The following is a 16,409-nucleotide window of genomic DNA, read 5'->3' on the forward strand; positions in this document are numbered from 1 at the left end:
CACTGCGGAGCCAGAATTCGCACTTGGAGAGTTTTGCATACAGCTTTTCAGCCTGCAAGGTTTCTAAAATCTGTCGGAGGTGTTGACTATGCTCTTCCTTGCTTCGAGAGTATACGAGAATATCATCAATGAATATGATCACGAATTTGTCAAGGAAAGGGCGGCAGACTCGATTCATGAGGTCCATAAATGCAGCGGGGGCATTCTGTTGGATTAATGTCTAAGTCCATAACTATATTTGGTATGTACTTGACCCGACCCGACATGGTCCATTCGGGTTGCACTTCACCGGCACAATTTATATGGATAGTCTTTTGAGAATATTATATTTATGATTTATATTAATATATTATAAGTTCTAATATATTAATATGGAATCATATTATTTAATTAGTATTGATCAAGAATTAATTTAGAATTAATTAAGTGATCAAAAAGAACTAATTAAATATGGACTCTTATATATATGGAATGGACCAAGTTCATTTAGGTTGGGCTAAGCTTTCATGGATGGTCCATGGAGCTTTTAACCCATGGATCCTATGTAAATGAAAGGTCATGGGTATTAGGGTTTACATGGATGTAACCCTAATCCTCCATAATATATAAAGGGGTCCTTGGCTCACAAAATTGGCACAAGTGTGTGAAAATAAGTGTGGGCCGATTTTAGTGTGCATACATATTCTCTCAAGTTCTTCCAAGGTGTTTTGGTGATTTATGATTCCATTTGAGGCTTCCACACTATTGGGGCTAAGCTCTTAAAGCTTGAAGACATCAAGCTACATCAAAAGGTATGTCATCTAACTAGAACTTTGTAGTATAGGTGCTTCATAATATGCTAGTTAGGATGAAACCTTGGAATAGTTAATATTTGCATGTATAATAGAGAAAACATAGATCCAAGGTTTATAGGGTTGCATGTACACCATAGGAGTGTTAGAATGCTCAAAACCCAACAGTGGTATCAGAGCCATGGGTTGTTTTCTGTTATATTGATGCAAATGTTTTATTTTCAAAGTTGGAAAAAAAAACATGACGTTTGTCAAATTTTAAGATAATTACTTGTTTTTGTGAAAAACTAATTATTTGTAAAATTTGAATCATTTGCTATATGAGTTGAATTAGGTCAAATTTAGTAAAAGATAAAATGATATGATTATTTTATTAGTTTTAAAAGTTTGATCTAAAGAGTTTTTTGAAACCTCCATAAGTTATGGATATGAAAAGGTTTTTAAAAAAATTGATTCAAAGTTTTTTATGGAGTTACAAAACTTGGTCTTAATGTTTTAAAGAATTCCATAACTTGTTCTTAAGTTATGGAACATGAAAATTTTCATCATAAAACAAGTATTTAACTCCATAAGTTATGGAATCCAAAAGTTTTCAAGAGTTACAAAACTTGCCCTCAAGTTTTGGAATTTGGAAAAAGTTTTTTTATGATAAAAAAAAAGAATTCAATTCTAAAACTCTTGGGTTCATAACTTAAACAATTAATTAAATGGTTTTAATTTTGAATTTAATCATTGGAATTATGATGTTTTATTGAATAATTCAATTAACTCTTATGGACTTTATTAATAGATAATTAAAGTGTTTAATTAAAAGAGAATTAATAATTCCATAATGACATGGTTTAAATTTAATTAAATTAAGAGTATAGTTTAATTAATAGATTAAACCACCAAGTATTTTAAATGTCTAAAATACACCCTTATACTATTAAAATATTAAAAGTTTAATATATTATATGTATAAGAGCAAGTCGTCTTACCATTAGTAGGCCTCATTCACGAAGCCGGTCTATAAGGGGGGTATAAGGTTACTGCCTATAAAATGGCAGTTTAATGGGTGTCCACTCTCACTCACCGCTTCCTTGACCGGTGGAGGGTTGTTAGCCGAACAGGTAGGACAAGGACTATAATTCTCCCTTCATTATAAGTATAATGATAAATACTAAGTAACTAAACACTTATAAATTCCCAATCTTAGTTACTTAGGAAAATGTGAATAAGGTGCTAATCCATGAAATTACACTTTGCACTTTGTTTAAGCTGTTAGTGGAGCGTGTGTGGTTAACCGGCACACTAACCTGGACTTAACAAGGTAGGCAAAGGGTAACTTAATGTTTATCATAGTATCGTTGGAGCGTGTGTGGTTAACCGACACATCGATTGAGGGGTAAATATTAAGGGTACCAAGTATATTTGCATGGTTACTTCACACCTTGTTTTGTGATCCTCGGCATCCCAGTCACAAAACCTGAAGGGCACACTCGAGATTGAAACATGCCATTGAAAAGTTCAATGAATCTCAAAAGAATCTAGGAGTTTCAAAACCAATTAAAACCTAATAATACATTTCGTTTATCTTGGTGGAAATTGGTGAATCGTCATTCACCTACCTTCAAATATTTTATAGCTTGGATTACAGCATCCCTCTTCCAAGTTATAAAATAGTTTGTTGGGTCCTAGCCTTAATATATCATATTGGGTGTTATATTAAGGACTTAAATCAACTTTGCGTGAATTTCTCCCATTGTTGATGTCTGGTTTAGACAACAATGATCTTCCCAAACCAAGCTTTCCTAATGAATATGACTTCCCGAGTTTGGCTCATGGAAGTCATACTTCTCTTCCTCCACCTCCTCCAATTATTCTGCCTAAGCCACAAGTTCAAGGTCACTCAAGCCCTAATGGCAAGCAAGGTCTATGTGTGATCACATCTTAGAGATGAAGTCACATATTGACAAGCCGGGAGAGTTGGGTGTCAAAGTCTTGAGAAAGTTGGATGTTCAATCACTTTCTAAGTCACATAGTGAGTTCCTTTGGGACTACTATGAAACAGACTATGACATGAACCTTAATGATCATATCTATTTGCTTGGTGCTGCTGAATCAGCAATGATTTGGAACGATAGTAAAGCAAATTTGATTAGAAGATCAACTTCCCAAAAACTTTATGGACAGTGACAATGGTGACACTGGAAATCTAGAAAAAGCATTCTCTTCCCAATGGAAAGGGATTGGCCATAGTCAACCCGGTTGACCAAATGGTAAAGAGAAAGGCTAAGTCTGAGATAGTCCCATTACCAAAGGGTCCATATGTTTATTTTGCCAAAGGAAGGGGCGTTGATTGCAAAGCTGCCAAATTTACCTAAGGATGTTAAAGTCAATAAGTTTGACTCTACATCAGGTAGAGCCCATTATCTAACTCTGTTAAGTTCTATTCTGAGATCCTCATTACATGGTGTGACTGGGTCACATGTTGATGTTTTAAGAATCAAAGAATAGAGAGAAATCTTAAAGGAAGTATATGCTGATTCTGATCGCGAAGGTGGATTTCGATCGCATCAGAATTTTGAGCAGTTGCTTAAGAAGTTATTATATATTGCTAAGGAATAGATAACAACAATTTTCAATGTGGATTGTAAGGATAAGTTTTTCCGCAAAGTTTTAAAATAAAAGAAAATTGTTTAATTTTATTTATTTGAAGTATCCTTACAATGGCATTTGTGGAAAATTGTTGCTTATATGATTCCACTAACAGCAATATTGGAAAATGGATTTGATTCTTTCATTTGTGGTAGTGTCTAAATTTACCAAATCAGGAAAGTTCCTCATTGCCCAAGTTTCAATTGGACCGAAACTTGGAATCATGCAAGTTGAATAGTATGATGAATGAGAACTTTCAAGGATTGGAAAATCAAGACTAATTACTTGTTCACATGGATGTGTGAGTCAAGTGAAGGACTAAAGGGATCGAGTACACATTCATGTGCACTGGTCATGTCCACCACAAAGCTCGTTAAGACTATTTGATTTACTAAAGTTTAGTAAATATGGTTATACTTACAAGTTTAAGTATAATTCTGAAACATTGGAAAAGTCTCAATGTATGGCAGAACGAATGGGAAGAATCAAATTAGGCAGAAAGATATAAAAATTCTCAAATCTGAAAAGATGGGAGAGTACTTTAGTATCATGTTTGTGATCATCTTAATGATTTAGAAATCATATCACAATTAGTCCTCTAAAGGTCATCTTAGTGCATTCTTATGACTAAGAAGAGGAGTCATGAATTTTTGAAATGGTTAGATCAGGAAGATGAGTCATACTTCGTTCCAAAACAATTCTTAGAGTCATACTCCAAGATTGTAACTTGAGTGACATATCTTAAAGAAAGGTTTAAAACACTTGTCAAATGTAAGAGTAAAAGTGTCCTACTCTTGTACATTTGAAATTGGTAAGTTGTGATGTTTTGGATAAAACAAAGACCAACTAAGGCCAATTGTGTGAAGTGTTTGTCTTGATAAACAATCCGCACTATCTCTTGAATATTTGGCAAGATAGTCTTATATGTCAAGAGGATAGTGAGAGTCTTAAAGATCCTAAAAAGAATTTCAAGAACTAATCAAGAATAAAACCCGAGGTTCTTCACTAGCACACGGCTTGAGGTTTATAACCTATTGTGTTGACATATTCTGTGCCCATTCCAGTTAAAGTTGGCTTTGCATAGGAGTTCTGAAAGTTCTCAATTGGTTGCATAACAACTTGGAAGCAATGGCAGGCCCTGTACTGCCAGGTAGCAAGAAGTTAAGATTGCATAAGTTCAGTCCATATGAGTTTGGATTTGTCATTATCCTTGTCTTGTGACTATGGTTTTGACGATTCACATGGATAAGAACACATACACCATAAAAGCTAAAGGTCATAAGGTTTCTCTCCGATTCATGAAAATGATGGTGAGGAAACACTTCCACCAAGTAGATTTTAAGCAGATGGCAAAAGGTCTAAACAATTGAGACTATGATTACGACATCCCTTTTCATAGTTCTGAAATTGTTTAGACACACATGCATGCTATCTAAGGAAAGGTGTATGATTTTGATAAAGTTTTATCAAAGCATCTCGTATCAGAAATCTGAACTTTGGTAAGAAAGTCAATAAAGTATTGATTTCTAGAAGTCCAGCTGATTTCTGAGTACATGTCAAAGCTAGTGGGAGCATAAGTGTTATGCTAATAATCATCATGTTAGTGGGAGCATGATAATTATTGTTAGTGTTGCAAGTTAGCAATGTTAATTATAGAAAACAAAAGTTTCAATTCGTGAGGCTGCAGGGATTGAAAAAGTTGTTTTGCTATAATTAAGGGAGAGGATATACTTCATTTCAGTTCTAAAGGCTTAGATTGAGACCTTAATAATCTTTAGTCAAGAATATATATATGAATTTCATGTTGGATTGGTTCAACTTAAGGAAATTCTATATATTGCGTTCTCAAAATTCGATTATGATTACGGCATCCCTCTTCATAGTCAAATTTTGAAAACATGGCAAATAAAAATATTGTAGCAAAAGACTGGTCTAGAATCATGTCTTTATGTGAGACATCATGAATCGTGTACCATTTGCTTTGGGTACAGGATCGATTGCATGTGCTATAATATTTGTCATTTCTTAATTTTTCCAAATGCCCAGAGGCATTAAGAAGGGAAAAGGTCTAGATTTGGATATGACTAAAATGATTAAGCAATTGTCGAGGACAATCTGAGGTTTACCAAAGATTGGTTGCTCAGGGAAAGTTGGAAGTATAGTGCTAATTTTGGAAGGACCATATTGACATATTCTGAAAAGAGGCATCTCTTATTCAGAAGTGATAGTCAAAACGAGAATATGGAGTTGTCTCCATAGGTGGAAGTTATCTGTGTAAGATTAGAAAACTTAATGCAAGAAGCATGTCCAAAGCAATGTACTTTGAATATGAGACTTAGTTTCCATGGAGTTGATCTCCATTGGAATACCTTATAATGAATGTTGACAAGTCTTTGTGACTTTGTACATATTCATTACAGGAGGGTCAGTGCATATAAGTTTAAAATCTAAACAAATTTCGATAAATGATAGGAATTTGAAATTCTCACATTTTTCGATAAGGATTTGGGAGTGTGAAATTAGAATTATTGAAATTATGTTCAATTGGTTTATTTCACAAAGTAAGGATCATAGACAAACATAGAGTGCATACTTGGTGTATAGCAAAGCTATTGTTTAAGAAAAACATAGTGTACATGCTTGGAGCATGGGATAAATAAAAGTGTTTATTTATATTCATAGGGTTTGATACCATATTTGATTCATTTATTCTTGTGTTTCACTTTGCATGTTTTGACTTCCAGAATAACTAAGTCGCTCTTCCTGAATGATTAAGTTATTCAAACCATCCACAGTCGGTCATATGTTGGAAGTAGATATGAATCAAGACTGTCATGGGTTGGTTTGTAGAGGTCCAAGTTGGTGGACAAAGTGGTGCTACAACACTCATGAGTGCTCATAAGTTCTGAGTATTGGATTCAACCCGCGCTCATTTGAATCACTTCATGGATTTTATCACGAGTGATCATGAGACGATAATATCTTATATTCTTCAAACCTAGAGATATGAGTTGTTACTATGAGTTGGTTATACATTGATTGCACGAAAACGCATTTGGTAACTCGATGTTATAAAACGTGCCTTTGTGTATGATTCAACAAGTAGTAGAACAAGCCATATGAGTCGAAGTTTATCCATTCCTTTTACCTTCGAGATAAAAGCGATATTTGTGGGCCCCTCGATGATTTAGCGTTGACACATGTGAGTGCTTGGCCAAGCCAGGACTGATTTGATTTGTTCAATCAGTCAGTCATCATAAATCGAAAATCGGGAAACAACAAATGGACAGAGAGAATGATTATAATCCATGTCTCAGTCCATATGATATCTAGAATGGAGGAATATATGATCCCTTATCTAATGGACAAGTTATTGACAAGGTCAGAGTTCGACAGCGGCTTTAAGAGCTACGATTGCCAGTTAGGTTTTGAAGTCATACTCAATAATAGTTTTAGACTTATCCAAGTGGGAGACTGTTGGATTAATGTCTAAGTCCATAACTATATTTGGTATGTACTTGACCCGACCCGGCATGGTCCATTTGGGTTGCACTTCACCGGCACAATTTATATGGATAGTCTTTTGAGAATAGTATATTTATCATTTATATTAATATATTATAAGTTCTAAGATATTAATATGGAATCATATTATTTAATTAGTATTGATCAAGAATTAATTTAGAATTAATTAAGTGATCAAAAAGAACTAATTAAATATGGACTCTTATATATATGGAATGGACCAAGTTCATTTAGGTTGGGCTAAGCTTTCATGGATGGTCCATGGATCTTTTAACCCATGGATCCTATGTAAATGAAAGGTCATGGGTATTAGGGTTTACATGGATGTAACCCTAATCCTCCATAATATATAAAGGGGTCCTTGGCTCACAAAATTGGCACAAGTGTGTGAAAATAAGAGTGGGCCGATTTTAGTGTGCATACATATTCTCTCAAGTTCTTCCAAGGTGTTTTGGTGATTTGTGATTCCATTTGAGGCTTCCACACTATTGGGGCTAAGCTCTTAAAGCTTGAAGACATCAAGCTACATCAAAAGGTATGTCATCTAACTAGAACTTTGTAGTATAGGTGCTTTATAATATGCTAGTTAGGATGAAACCTTGGAATAGTTAATATTTGCATGTATAATAGAGAAAACATAGATCCAAGGTTTATAGGGTTGCATGTACACCATAGGAGTGTTAGAATGCTCAAAACCCAACACATTCGTTAGATCGAAGGGCATTACGACGAATTCGTAATGACCGTAACGAGTTCGGAAAGTAGTCTTGGGAATGTCCTCATCTCGGACTTTGAGTTGATGATAACCGGATGTCAGATCTATCTTTGAAAAATAACTAGCTCCTTGAAGCTGGTCAAATAGATCATCGATTCGTGGAAGTGGATACCAGTTTTTGATGGTGAGCTTATTTAATTCCCTATAGTCGATGCACATCGTGAAGGATCCGTCTTTCTTTTTAACGAAAAGAACCGGAGCTCCCTATGGAGAGAAGCTGGGTCTGATGAATCCTTTATTCAGGAGTTTGCTTAGTTGGCTTGATAATTCTTGCATTTCAGCAGGAGCCAACCTATAGGGTGATTTGGCGATTGGAGTGGCTCCAGGTACTAGGTCGATTCGGAATTCGATTTGTCGTTCTGGGGTTATTCCCGGAAGATCTTCTGGAAACACATCCGAGAAATCACACGCCACTGGGATGTTGTGAATGCTCTCTTCCTCTTTGGTTTTATCCACCACGTGAGCAAGGAATGCGTAGTTCTTCTTTTGTAGACACTTTTGCGCCTTGATACTCGAGATAAGGCGAAGGTTTGCGCTGGGTTTATCTCCGTAGATTATTAGGGTTTCGTGGTTAGGGAGATGAAGGCGAACGACCTTCTCGTGACACATAATATCGGCATGATGGGGGCTTAACCAATCCATGCCGATGATCACATCAAAACTCCTAATAATTACAGGTATTACGTTTATTTGGAAGGTGTGATTGTTTAGAGTTAGTGTACACCCTACATAGATATCCTTAGTTGATTCTGTCTTCCCATTAGCCATTTCCACCGTGAAGGCTTCATTAAGCTTTTGGGGTTGTTGTTTTAGTAAGTATTTGAACTTATTACTCACAAAACTTCGCTCCGCTCCGCTATCAAATAAGATGCATGCATATGAGTCATTAAGTAGGAACGTACCAGTGACAACGGCTGGGTCATGCACTGCTTCACCCTGACCCATTGTCAGCACTCTCCCTGCTGCCCCTGCCCCTTGATTGTTCGCGTTGGGGCAGTTTCGCCTGAAATGCCCGGTTTTCCCACATCCGTAACAGGTATAGCGGGCTCCAGCATTGGTATTGTTGTTATTGTTGTTGTTGTTGTTGTTGTTGTTGTTGTTGTTGTTGTTGTTTGTCATCTGGTTCTGTTGAAGCTGTGTCCTTTAATACTTTGTTGTATGGCCCTTCCGGTTGCACCTTGTGCAACTCATCTCTCTGCACTCCCCGTGATGGTGGAAGTTGCATTTGCCACACTTGGGGAGATTTCCCGAGTACTGCTTGAAAGCATTTGGCGTGGATGAGGCTGGAGCATGTGATGTGGTGGTAGCTTGAGTTGCAGCATGGACAGACACCATTTGTTTCTTTTTAGACGATTCCGAGTTTTGCTTTCCTTTTCGCTTGTTGTTTTTCCCCTTCTTGTTCTCTTCTTCTTTCCTAACCTCCGCTTCCACTGTTTTGGCACCCTTCTTATTGCCATGATCGTACAGTTTCTTGGCAAGTCTCTTGGCACTGTCAAACGTCTGAGGGTTTGCCGCAATGACATTCCCTTGGATAGGTGCAGTCAATCCCCATATAAAGCTTTCAATCTTTTTCCCTTTTGAACCGTGAGGTTCCACAACTCTAGTTTCATCTTCTGAATCTCACCTCTAGGACAATATTCTGCTAACATCATCTCCTTCATCTCTTCCCAGGGCATTGCGTTTGCCACCGGGAGTGTCATGGCCTCTACGTGGCCATTTCACCAAGAGAGAGCTTGGTCAATGAACGTGCAGGCTGCGAACTTGACCTTACACTCATCCGGACACCCGCATATTTAGAAAACAGACTCTACTTTCTCAATCCATCTCTTCAAGGCTATGACGCCTCCTGTCCCATTAAAGGTCTGAGGTTTGGCGTTGGTGAAATCCTTGTAGGTGCATGTTCGTGCGGCTCCATGATTTGTTCCTTGATTTGTGCATCCGACTTCCTGCCCGTTGCCTTCTCCGTTGTTTCCATTGCGAATCTGTGCAAGTGCTGCAGTGACCGCAGTGGACACTGCTGCCTGGAATGCAACCGAGTTTATTTCCGGCGGGGTTGGCGTTGCGTTGTTTCCATGGTTGGGTCTTTGAGGCATCTTTCTATCATGGAACAGAAAGATGTTGAGTGCCTATGGTTTTTGCGAGTTCGTGATCCTATCGACTAGGGGTATAGCATGTACTTAAGTAGTTCACACATTGACATAAAACAAGGAAGTAAAACACATAGCAGATAACAACGTCATGATAAAACATAAAGCATTTTCATTAATACTAATAGTTTTGATACATGAAAATTTGCCAAAAGGCATACAGTACATAGAAATATAAAATCTGGCAGCATGACGACCCTATGAGTAGTGTAATCACTTAAACATAGAGTCGATAATACATAGCATAGATCACATAACGTATTACTGAAGAAAGATACGGCTGGTCCTAGTCATGGTGGGATGTGCTAGGGGGTGGTGCTGAGGAAGTGGATGCTCCCTGAAGGCGAGCCACTTGTCGCTCTGCGTCTCGGAGTCGAGTCTCCCACCTCACCTCCCTCATGTGGAACTCTCAGATAACCTCTCGCGTTTCCTGCTCTGCCCGCTCAACCCTAGTCCGCATCTGGTGCATCTGATCGGCGGTGCTCTGAGCCAGATCGCCAGTGTCCCTCAATCGTCTCACAACGACTAGAAGTGCTCGATCAGCCGGTCCTCCCTCCCTCAAGTCATAGAACTCACGTGCCATGCCAAACAGGGGTCGTTGTCCCTGTTGTCTGCTCCACCTCCAAATGTCGATACCCCAGGGAGGTGTAGGGCCACTCTGGCCCATTCGGTGAGCCGGCACCCTCACTGGGTATGGTGGATTGATGACTTCGGACTCTGCGTCCGAATCATCATCGCTGTCGTCACCAGCCTCTTCTTCACCATCGTCTGCCACGGGTTCCGTAGGTCCCTATTTAATTTCCTCTTCAGGTTCCTCGTCGGATTCCTCTAGCCATCCGTTATTTCCCTGATTGGGAAAGTAGGGATCCCCAGGGTGGTGGACACCAGCCATACGGACTACACAAGAGTGCATATATAAGTCATAATTTAATTACTCTCATAGTATTTTTAATTATTTGTGTTTGGATTCCCTAGAGTTATTGGAGAGTGGGGTAGGCTTTTGGATTTATTTTCCGCTATGCTTACTTCCGAACACATGTTGGTCATATTCTGAATAAATATAGTTGATCAGGCCATATTAGTCCTTAATATGACTACATAACTGCCCAAGTTTAATCATAGTGTTCAATATCCTCTAGAAGCTTTTATTAGATGTTGTTAGATTATTATCCTAGTATGCGCACATAAGTGTGAAATTTTTATTTTTGTTCAGAGTTATTTAGTCCCATTGTGTTTATAGTTACATATCATGTATGGTTAGATATGCTAGTTCACTATAAACATTGCTCTGATACCAACCTGTCACACCCCCGAACCAGACGACAGAAACGTCCGGGGGGCTCGTGTGACTAACAATTGAATAATCATCACAATGGATATACATGAAACATAACACATTCATCACCAAGATTACATAATACAACCAGCGTTGTTCACATCAAGTACATTGTTAAAATACATAAGTTCAAATTGTTAAAAAAATACGATAAGTGCTGTTACATAAAACAAAACCATACGCACTTGCAAATCTTCCAGCTTAACGATTACCTGAGAATACAAGTTATTTTGAAAACGGTCAACATATATAATGTTGGTGAGTTCATAAGTATGGTTGAATAAAAGCCTTTGTATCTTTCGTAAAAACCCAGAAAATCCGATATTTTCTGTAAAATGTCTGAAAATGTTGTGCAAAGCAAGTGTATCATGCATGTGTGAATTTCATAGTTGTGATATATATATATATATATATATATATATATATATATATATATATATATATATATATATATATATATATATATATATATATATATATATTTATAGTTTAGATTTCCTTGTGTTGTAAGTAAGCGATCTTTGAGTAATGATTATTTCCCCAAAAAATCCGATATCTTCTGATTTATAATAACGTCGAGGTTCTTGTATCGTTAAATAAATTGTTATGTATTGACACCATCGAAGAAATTATCTCCGAAGTATTAATATTTTTGGTATAGAATCCTAACATGAGCCGTTATAATCATACATGGTAATGACTAGGTTGCTTGTCTTGACATTTTTCCGAATGCCGGGATTTGCTCAAGGTTTTGTCGCCCTAGACTGGCCTAGTCTAGCTGTAGCGAACAGCTAAGACCTAGTTTTGCAGAAAAGTGCATTTCCAGCCCTTGGTTTGTAAAAATTTACACTTTCGACCCGATTTTGGAAAAATTTACATTTTTGGTCCAATTTGAAAATAAATGATATTTTCACCCCTAAATTTGGCTTATTTACATTTATGGCCCAAATTTTACTCAAATAACATTTCTAATCCCAAAAACTTTATTTTTTCGCAATTTTTGGGCCTAAACAATGAGGCCCAAAAGTTTTGGCCCATTAAGCTTAAATTTGCATTTTTGGCCCTTTTTAAAGTATGTTTAACATAAAAATACCTTTTTACACATATAGGACCTGTTTGGTCCCTATAAAAACGTAAATGTCACTTTTTGCCCTTATCTTTTGTTTTCTTGACAATTTTGGCCCTTAACAAAGTTTTTGCCTTAAATTTTGTATCTTAGACATATAACACTTATAACTTGATATTTTGATGTATAAGGTGTCTTGGTTCATGGATCTTAACTCAATGTTACTTAAGAAGTCGTGATTTGTCAAGATCTAACATGTTTTTACAACATAATCTAAGAAATTACACAATACATGCATATAACAGATAGATCTACACATTTTACTTGCATTCTCCCCCAAAAATCATGTAAAAACCAAAAACAAGGGGGGTATGAACTCACCTTAGCTTGATGTTTCGGTTTTTGAAGAAGAATGGAAAGAGATAAAGTGATTTTCGGCCCTAGCAAACTCCCTTGAGTAGTTTTCGAACTTAGGGGCTTCTAATGAGTTAGATCATGAAAGAAGGTTATGTAAGAAAATATTTTTAGCATTAAGATGGATAATATGTGTTTATATATAATAAAAACTTACCAAGAAGTTGAAACCTTGAATATTACTCTTGAAGCACAAACAAAACCTTGAGATCTTTGATGAAAGAAGAGGATGATTTTAGAGATGTTTGGAGAGGATTTTTGAGTGTGTGTGTGTTTTGGCTCTCGGCCGAGAGTAGAAGAAGAGAGGGGAGAGAGTGGTGAGGTGACTAGCATGGAAACATGAGAGACCATGCCTTGATACATGGTGTGTATTATGGAGGTGGCACCTCCAAAGTGAACCCCCCCTTCATTTCATTTCTTTTTTTTAAATGGTGTTGGGCCGAGAGTTTGGGCCAAGAAGGGTAGGGATGGAATAGTTTGAGCCCATTAACTTTAGTTAGGATCTTTGGAACCTAAACATAAAATTTTTCGGCCTATTGGGCCCTTGGAAGCATTCACGGCCCAAATAGAATAAAAGGATGAGTGTATAGCTCACTAAGGTTACTTGGATTAGCAATGGCCCAGTAAGGCCCATTAAGGGTAAACTAATTTATTTTGGACCCAAAATGGCCCAAAATGCTAAGTTTTATGGATGTGGGTCCAATTAGGATCCAAATAGGGTTTCCAAGCCCAAAATGGTTGATTTGGATGCTTATTGGCCCATTAGGCCCAATAAGGAAATCCTAGTCCAATATGGACTTAAACCATGGATCTTAGGGCTTCAGACTCTTTGATGAACATGAATGGTGAATCTAAATGAGCATTGAGTGAGATTTACTTAGAGTATATGTTTTACAATAGTTGAATGGTTACACAGGAATAGAATTTCCTAGCTAAAATGCCAGTTGTGACAGAATGCTTCAATGAGACATATAACTTAAGGAGATAGCATTGCTCCTCATTTTGTTCATATTCAGAACCTTTTTTGTTGAAAATTAGTTTGATCTTTGAGTATTCTACACCTTCAAATTTTCATAGTTAAAGTTGGTTCAAATTATTGGTAAATTTTGTAGATATCTTATCAACAAAACCAATATGAAGGCTATGATATGATTTGTTACTTCAATTTTAAAACTAACATGAAAAAGGATATGATATGTTATATTAGGTGAATTAAGGACATAATTAGTTATTTCAATTTTATAATCATGTATCAATTCTATATATCGTCTCCTGAGTTCTTCCATATACAATCCTTTTCCATTATAGCAATTTCATCATATCTCTATTCTTTTAGAAGTTCATTCCATCGAATCTGCTGCTAGATCATTCCCATTTTTTTAGCAGCTTAACACTATATAAAAATTATTATTTTTCTTTTTTATTTACCTTCCTTTTGTATGTAGGTATGGAAGTGTCTTTTGAACTAATAATCTCAAAAGATATGGATGGAAATTCAAGTATATCAAAGCTATCATGAAGAATCTGAACATCCATCGAATTTTAAAACTATATTGGGTTTATGACTCTTATGATGTTAGATAAATATCTCCAAACACATTTCAACACCGTAAGATGGCTGAAATGGAGGCTTCCAAAGTCACAATTTTTGCTATCGTTTATAAGCTAAAAAACGAAGCATCAAATCATATTAATAAGGAAATGGATGCTTCCAAAATCACAGTTTCTGCTATAAGCTAAAGAACGAAATCAACAAACAAATCGAGGTTTAGATCTAAAGCATTAAATTCTGATCTTTAATTTAGGGTAATCTATAGCTATTATTTTCTATATTCAGACACTTTTCGGTGGTCAAAGAGGTAAAAACGCACGCTCTCACATTACCCATCTATGTTTTGAAGAGAAAGAGTCAAGTAGAATGTTTTGAGTGAAATCTTTAAGTTATGTTCTGTTGTTCCTTTATGCTGTAAAGCTTCAAGATCAACATAAAAGATTTACTTGTATATGAAATATAACCGTTCAAGCATATTAAGTTCACATTTTTTTTACCATTTTATGTAACAAAGAAAGAAAGTAGGATGCTATAATGGAACAAAAAATGAAAATGGGTTTCTTACAAAAATGGATTAATGCACGTTATCTACTCGAGGACTTAAATGGGTGAACATTTTTGTAGCTTTTATATGTCGCTTGTATTGTTTTTTTAAGTAAATTATCATAGTATAACATACCGGACATTTGTATTAACGCTTCTATGTTTGATTCTTCATTTGTTTACATGTATCCGTTGTCTATACATATCTCATTTCCTTTTGCAAGTTATACAATTTATCGACAATCATGTTGACTGTAAAAGATCAAACTCCTATTCTTAGGTAACCCCTACCCCCACCTTCATTAATTATGAATTATCATTCAAAAACCGTTTTTTTTGTATTTTTTTCTTTATCTAACGATTCATACCCATTAATGATATGCTATAAGTTCTAACCATTCACAATTATTTGTTTAGATGGGGAAATATTGTATATTTTTTGCGAAGATGCTAAAAGAATACTACTAGAAACAAAGAGTGTTGGTGGCTTTCAAGCTTTGAGGACTTTCAGTTCAATAAATATGTTTCATGGTTAAATATTCTATCTTTTTTTGGGAAGATGCCAAAAGAATACTACCAAAAATAAAGATTGTTTGTGGCTTTCAATCTTTGAGGACTTTCCTGATAACATCAAAAGGTAAAGTATATTTTATGTTCGTTTTTAAAAGATAATTGTTTAATGTTGACATTATTAGTTTACATGATACCATTTTATAAGTTGTTTTATGAATAGATTATTTGTAATTGTGTTTACCATGTATAACATGGTTCTTTTGGAGGTAGAAAAATCCTTCATACAGTGATTTGGAAGTGCCTAAAACAAAAATTGCTGGTATATGCATGAAATGGCAAAGTACTTTCATATTTGTTTATTATAACATCTTACATTCATTTCATTATATTGCAACATTGTACTTTCACCTTCTCCGACCTTCACACGCGTCTAATTTTCGAATTATCTTCCCTTTTAAGAAAGTTGGACTCTTAAAATTGATAGACTTCCTTCAGCTTTCCCCTTTCCGGAGAAACGACATTTGGTTTGACGAGTTCTCCGCTTTCTCTTCTCTATCCATTGTTTGGTATTTGTTGAATCCATAAATCAATTTGTGATTTCCATCTCTAATTATAAGTTGCCAGGCGCCTATTGCCACTTCTTGCTGAATTGTTTCCAGGGCAGCTGGCATGCATGCCTGCCTCATGCCTCCATGAGTTGGATGCTTAAAATAGTTGCGAGGATGATGGATATTTCTCGCCTATAAAATCTACAAATGATTGAGAGCATCGATGGTGTTGGAAAGAGGTTTTGACATATATCAACTTTTTGCAAACAGGATTCAAGTTTGTTTGGTTGTTTGTTTTTTTCAGGTAGAGATTCGGTACCTTAACATGATCGCCTAGCAAGCTCCATCCCCGTATCCTTGTAAACCAGGGAAGCCACAATGGGTGCCCCACTACTCTAGCAACCCATTTTTGCAGGTGAAAGCTTGTATAGACCCATAAAAACACCTTGGAATCTATGAGAGTTTGAGATGGATAAATAAATCATAAATAGGAAAAACTAAGAAAGAGACAGAAAGGATATGAAAAGAGTATATGAGAGATACAAATATTTACATAAAG

This window comes from Lactuca virosa, chromosome 1 (genome assembly GCF_052849685.1).
Source record: "Lactuca virosa cultivar CGN04683 chromosome 1, Lactuca_virosa_CGN04683_v6, whole genome shotgun sequence".
NCBI lineage: Eukaryota > Viridiplantae > Streptophyta > Magnoliopsida > Asterales > Asteraceae > Lactuca > Lactuca virosa.